The sequence below is a fragment of the Mobula birostris genome, chromosome 6 (genome assembly GCF_030028105.1).
Source record: "Mobula birostris isolate sMobBir1 chromosome 6, sMobBir1.hap1, whole genome shotgun sequence".
Taxonomy (NCBI): domain Eukaryota; kingdom Metazoa; phylum Chordata; class Chondrichthyes; order Myliobatiformes; family Myliobatidae; genus Mobula; species Mobula birostris.
The window spans coordinates 127,379,087-127,385,086 of NC_092375.1; positions in this window are offsets into that span (position 1 = coordinate 127,379,087).

Here is a 6,000-nt window from a genome sequence, read left to right on the forward strand (position 1 = left end):
ACGTTACCTTTTCATGATCTCATACATTATATCTCTTTTTGCGTTTGCTCTGTTCATGACATCCTCGTTAGATATTCATTTTGTCCATGATATTTTTTGCGTCCTCCTCAAAAACCACATCTCTGCTGCTTCAATTCATTTCCTCATGTTACTAGATATTGTCCAACATTCTGAGCCATATAACATAACAGGATAAACGTAACATTTCAGTACTCTGAGGCAGGTTGTCATGCCTAGTTTAGTATTCATTCTTCATACTCTTCATTCTCGTAAAGGTATCTTTTTCCATCCCTATTTTTCTTTTGATGTCCGCGTCGCACCTGCCATCTGATGTCACCCAGCTTCCTAAGAAGCAAAAGTTCTGTACTTTTATTCTCAACCTGCAGATAGGATTCTCCTTCTTTTTGAATATCACCATACATTATGTCTTTTTGCAATTGCTAGATAGACCCATTTTTTCACTTTCTTCAACAACTATATCAATTAAGTTTTGTAGTTCTTCCTCCGTACTTGCAATTAACATGGTGTCATCTGCATACCTGAAATTATTAATGTTTTCACCACCAACTTTGATTCCCAAGATGTCTCTTATTTTTTGTAATATTGTTTCACTGTACACATTAAATAAATCAGGGGAGAAAACACACCCTTGTCTAACGCCTCTCTTGATTTTCGTAAACTGACTCACTTCTCCATCTATTCTTACAGCGGCAGTTTGTTCCCAGTCCAGATTTCTGATTAGGCGGAGGTCTTTCAAATCTAGATCTAGAGTTTTCTGTAATATTTCAAATAACTTGTTGTGCTTCACTTTATCAAATGCTTTTGTGTAGTCGATAAAACAAACAATTCTTTTTGCACTTGAATAGCTGGTTCTGATAGTATCCTTAACAACGATATTGCGTTTCTTGTACCTTTGTCTTTCACAAAACCACATTGTTCTTTACCTATTTCAGCTGGTATCTTACTTTTAGCTCTTGTCATCAAAATTCTTCGAAGTATCTTGGTGATATGACTCATTAAAGTTATGGTGCTATGTAAATTCATATTCTGTTGCTCCAGGTTTCTTAGGAAGATTGATAAATACTGATTTTTTCATCTCTTCTGGTATTATTCCAGTCTCATAAATGTCATTGATTAAATCAGTAAGTTTTTCAATTCCATAATCTTCAAGGGCGATAATTTGTTCTATTACTAATTCATCAGGACTTGCTGCCTTTCCTTTCTTCATCTTATTTATTGCATTACAAACTTCAGATTTTGGAATACTTGGACCTTCAATGTTTTTCTTAATTTCTGGTTTTTCGCCTTGATTGTCTTCAAACAATTCCTGAATATAGTCAGTCCATCTGTTCATCATCTCATCTTTTTCCATGATAATGGTACCGTCCTTTGCTCTCAAACACCCACCTGAAGAACAGAGGAGTTTCTTTTTACCAGTGATATTCTTGATTTGTACTTTTTGGATCAGTAACAGGGATTCTTTCTATTTGCTCATATTCCTGGTTTCCATTCTTCTTTGGCTTTTTGACATAAGCTTTTAACTTTTTTATCTAAGGACTTATATTCTATAGGATTGGCTTTCTTCTGTCTCCTTTCTTCCATTAGATTTCTGATTTCATCTGTCATCCATTTATTCTTTGTGCTTTTTTCTTTTTTAGGAATCACTGAACAATAAAAAACTTACTATTACTGTATAACAATAATCAGGCTTATTATCATTGAGATGTCTTGTGAAATGGGTTGTTTTACAGTAGCAGTACATAAAATATGCTATAAATTACAATAGTTCAAAAAGAGAGCAAAAATAGTATAGTAGTGTTCATGGGTTCATTGTCCATTTAGAAATCTGATGGTGAACGGGAAGAAGCTATTCCTAAAACATTGAGTGTGTGTCCTCAGGCTCCTGTACCTCCTCTCTAGTAGTAATAATGAGAAGGGGGGCATGTCCTGGGTGGTGGGGGTAATGAGAAGGGGACATGTCCTGGGTGGTGAGGGTAATGAGAAGGAGGCATGTCCTGGGTGGTGGGGGTAATGAGAAGGGGACATGTCCTGGGTGGTGAGGGTAATGAGAAGGAGGCATGTCCTGGGTGGTGGGGGGTCCTTAGTGAAGGATGCTGCCTTTTTGAGGCATCGCCTTTTGAAGATGTCCTCAGTGGTGGGGAGGATTGTGCCCATGAAGGAGCTGGCTGAGTTTGCAACCCTCTGCAGCTTTTTCCGATCCTGTCCAGGGGCCCCTCCATACCAAATAGTGACACAGTCAGTTAGAGTGCTCTCCACGGTACTTCTGTGGAAATTTGCTAGAAGCTTGGGTGACATACCAGATCTCCTCAAACTCCTAATGAAACGTAGCTGCTGGTGTGTCCTCTTCCACTTGCATCAATATGTTGAAACTGTTAAGCAAACGTTATCCTAAGATTCACAAAGAGGGGTTCACAAATTTGTCTCAGAGATACATGAGAATACTTATTCAAAAAGACGATCAGAAGGACTTCATTGAAGGGAGGACATTTAGAGAGGGATTTACAACACAATGCATAACACAATAAAACACTCCTAAAGCAATGGGGGTGCCATCACGCATACATACCTACACAAGTCTACACATATATTATATTCCTACATTACCACTGGGTTTAATTCTTGCAATCCCCTCCTCTGTGGCCAAGTTTGGGGTATAGTCATCAGATCAGCAGCTCAAGAAGATGGTGTGTTACCAATTTTTCCAAGGGCAAACTGGAATGCCAATGAACGTTGGCCTTGCCAGCAATACTCAGATTCCTAAAAAAAAACAATATGAACTGTTTGGATGTAAAAGGTCCAAACATTTTAGGTGTGTGAATTCCGCATCAAGCCTGCTAAAATATCGTTGAAGAGCAATAATTAACAAGGATGGTAACAGAGAGGGGCGTGGTGTGGAGTGATGGCAGTTGATATGTATTAGAAAGGATTTGCACAGAGCCTACAAATGTTAATTCTTATCTTCATTCCTGTTCCAACACGTTGGTTCACAGCCTCCTCTTCTTCCATGGTGAGGCAACTCTCGGGTTAGAGAAGCAACATCTCATATTTCATCTAGGTAGCCTCGAATCTGATGTTATGAAAATCGATTTCTCCTTCTGGAAATGTTTTCCCCTCCCCCTTCCCTTTTCTTCTATCCCCACTCTAGCCTCTTCTCCTCACCTGCCTATCACCTCCCCGTGAGGCCCCTCCTCTTTCTCTTTCACTGATCGTCCACTCTCTTCCTATCTGATTCCTTCTTCTCCAGCCCTTCGCCTTTTCCACTTATCAACTCCCAGTTCTTTACTGTATAACACCACCCCCCCACCCCTCCACCTTCCCGCACACTCCTGGCTTCACCTCTCACCCAGATTTTTCTCCTTACCCTCCCCCTACCTTCTTAAACTGGCATCTTCCCCCTTATTTTCCGGTCCTGATGAAGAATCTCAGCCTCAAACATCGATTGTTGATTCCTCTCCATAGATGCTGCCTGGCCTGCTGAGGAGTTCCTCCAGCATTTTGTGTGTGTTGCCCATGATTTCTAGCATCGGCAGAGTTCTTGCTTTAAATTTTATCCTCGCTGTCACCACACCCCATACCCCTCTCTGTTTACCATTTGTGTTAATGATTGTTCTTCAACAATATTGTCACAGTTTTGATGAATTAGGTTTAGAGTATAGTCACTAATGTACGTAAGCTTGGTATTCAGTTTATGCACTTAGTCCCACTCTGTACATTGGTATGACAATATGATTAAATAGTAGGTTTCATCACATTGGCCAGGGCACCAAGGCAAACTTAACTGCATTTCGTTGAAATCACGACATGGCTATTAGAGAGGGCAGATAGACCCTTGAGTTTAAACCCTCGTCCATTGGAAAATACACCTGACAATGTAGCACTTCTTTAGTACCGCATTGGAATGCCAGCCTTGACTTCAATGTTGCCCTTTCAACTCAGTATTTTGTTCTAGAGAGCAAGAGAGGTTGACAGATATGGCAATATAGAGAGCCAATTGCAGCTTCTGGAAGCAACTTGAATGTAAACAGAGATTAGAATAAGATCAGATGCATTCATCGCTGATGATTTAGTGAGGTAAAGAACAGATAACTACAAAGAGAAACAGAAATACTGATAAGAAATGAAGTTCCACCGCTGCTTCTCAAGTCCTAGTCACAGGCAATATTTCCAGCGGATGTCAGCTCTGGAGGTCTCAGCTTAGGTCTTCTGCTTTTTACTGATTCACTCAATCAACTAACCTTCTGAAAAGCAATTCAGTTGAGGTTTTATAATTGTCCTGTTCATTTATATGCGTATTTTTGGTTTTATTATTGCTTCTATCTCCAGGCTTTTTGTCCTTTTTTCGCCACTTTACTCTCCCTAAATACATCTCCGTCCTTCATGTTTCTTTCAATTCTCCATTCCTCTATATTCTACTTTCCTGAATTCCCATCTCAGTCATTATATCTTCTTAACCTCCACCCCCATCCTTTTCCCAGGCTCAAATCCCTATGGTAATTTGCCTCTTTTGACTTTTACTAATCCTCACGAATAACTAATTATACTGTCACTATTCTCCCGCTAACTTTCTTACCCACAGATAATCTTCCTAATCATCTCCTCCAGTGCTGGCCTAATAGATCTGCCATAATCAACGTCTCCTCATCCTTCCTGAAATCTTGTTCACTTTGCCATCCATGAGCACTTTGTGGACGACTGTAATGACAGCGAGGATAAACTTTGAGAAAACTCAGAACTCTTCCATCCGGGATATTGTCTCTCAGGCTGCCTTCGAGTGAGATCACAAGTCCCACCTCAACACAACCCTTCCCTCTCGCTCATGCTGCTCTCTTGTTCCAACCCTCTCAGGCCTCACTTAAAACTCTCACTGCGCACCACCCTCTCAATCACCACAACAATGTTCACCAATGCTTTCTTTTCAACTGACATATGTGTTCATTTCTGACCCACATGAGGGTTTCCCACATCCCATAGACACAGGAATTAGGGTAAGGGAATTGCTAGCAAACTCATCTTGATGCCTGCAGCATGCTGTCATTAATTTCCTTCAGGATAAATAAAGTTTTATCTTATCTAAATTGCGGGCTGCCCTAACATGTCTGTGGACTGTGTTGGTCCTTGAGGCAAATGATGTAGTTCACTGTATGTTTCCATGTACATGTGACAAATAAAGCCAATCTTTATCTTTTATCTACTGTGCATAGTGGCTGCAGGGATCTCCCTCTCCCACCGGCAGAGTGGGACTTCAGTAGGACTGTAGAGCTCAAAGTGGGTGCCACCTTCTCAAAGTCTTTTAGGTATGGGCATTCAAAGCTGGTCTAGCCTTTGACACCCAGATCATTGAAAAAAACAAACAAATAAAAAGATGGTGTCATGTGTGACATTAAATATCTGCAATTAGCACAATGATGTAACAAACACAGAGCATTGTAAACTCAGGCTGGACACTGAAGTTCTAAGGGAACACTTCACACTTTGCCAACTAGCTGATTGGTTTGTTCTTTGGTTTTGCCAGAAGTTAAAATCATTAATCACACATTATTGCTCCCATTTCTGTAAATAAGGAAGAAGGGAGCATCCCTGACTCTGACCAGAATAACATCAGCTATGCCAAGATTCGATTTTCTGAAGGGCAGGGCCACACTGCGAATGGGAGCTATCGCACTGAGCGTGAGTAAAACAGCTTTCTTCAAAAATGTACAAAAATTTGTCCACTTGCTAAGCCGTCATAGAATGCAGGACTTGCACTAATATGTGTCAAAGTTCTTCTGCTTTGTGAGCTTTGTCTTTTTTGCAGTATAGAGAGTAAATCATTGCTGATAGCACCAGGATCACAGAGAGCATTTAACACCACGCAGAACTGAGCAGTTTACTAGCTGGCTGATCTAATCCACAAAATTCCCATTTAAGCAATAATACAACTAGTCCACCAAAACTTCTAAGATTCCAGATGTCACCTGGATCGGACATGGCCCAAGTGCG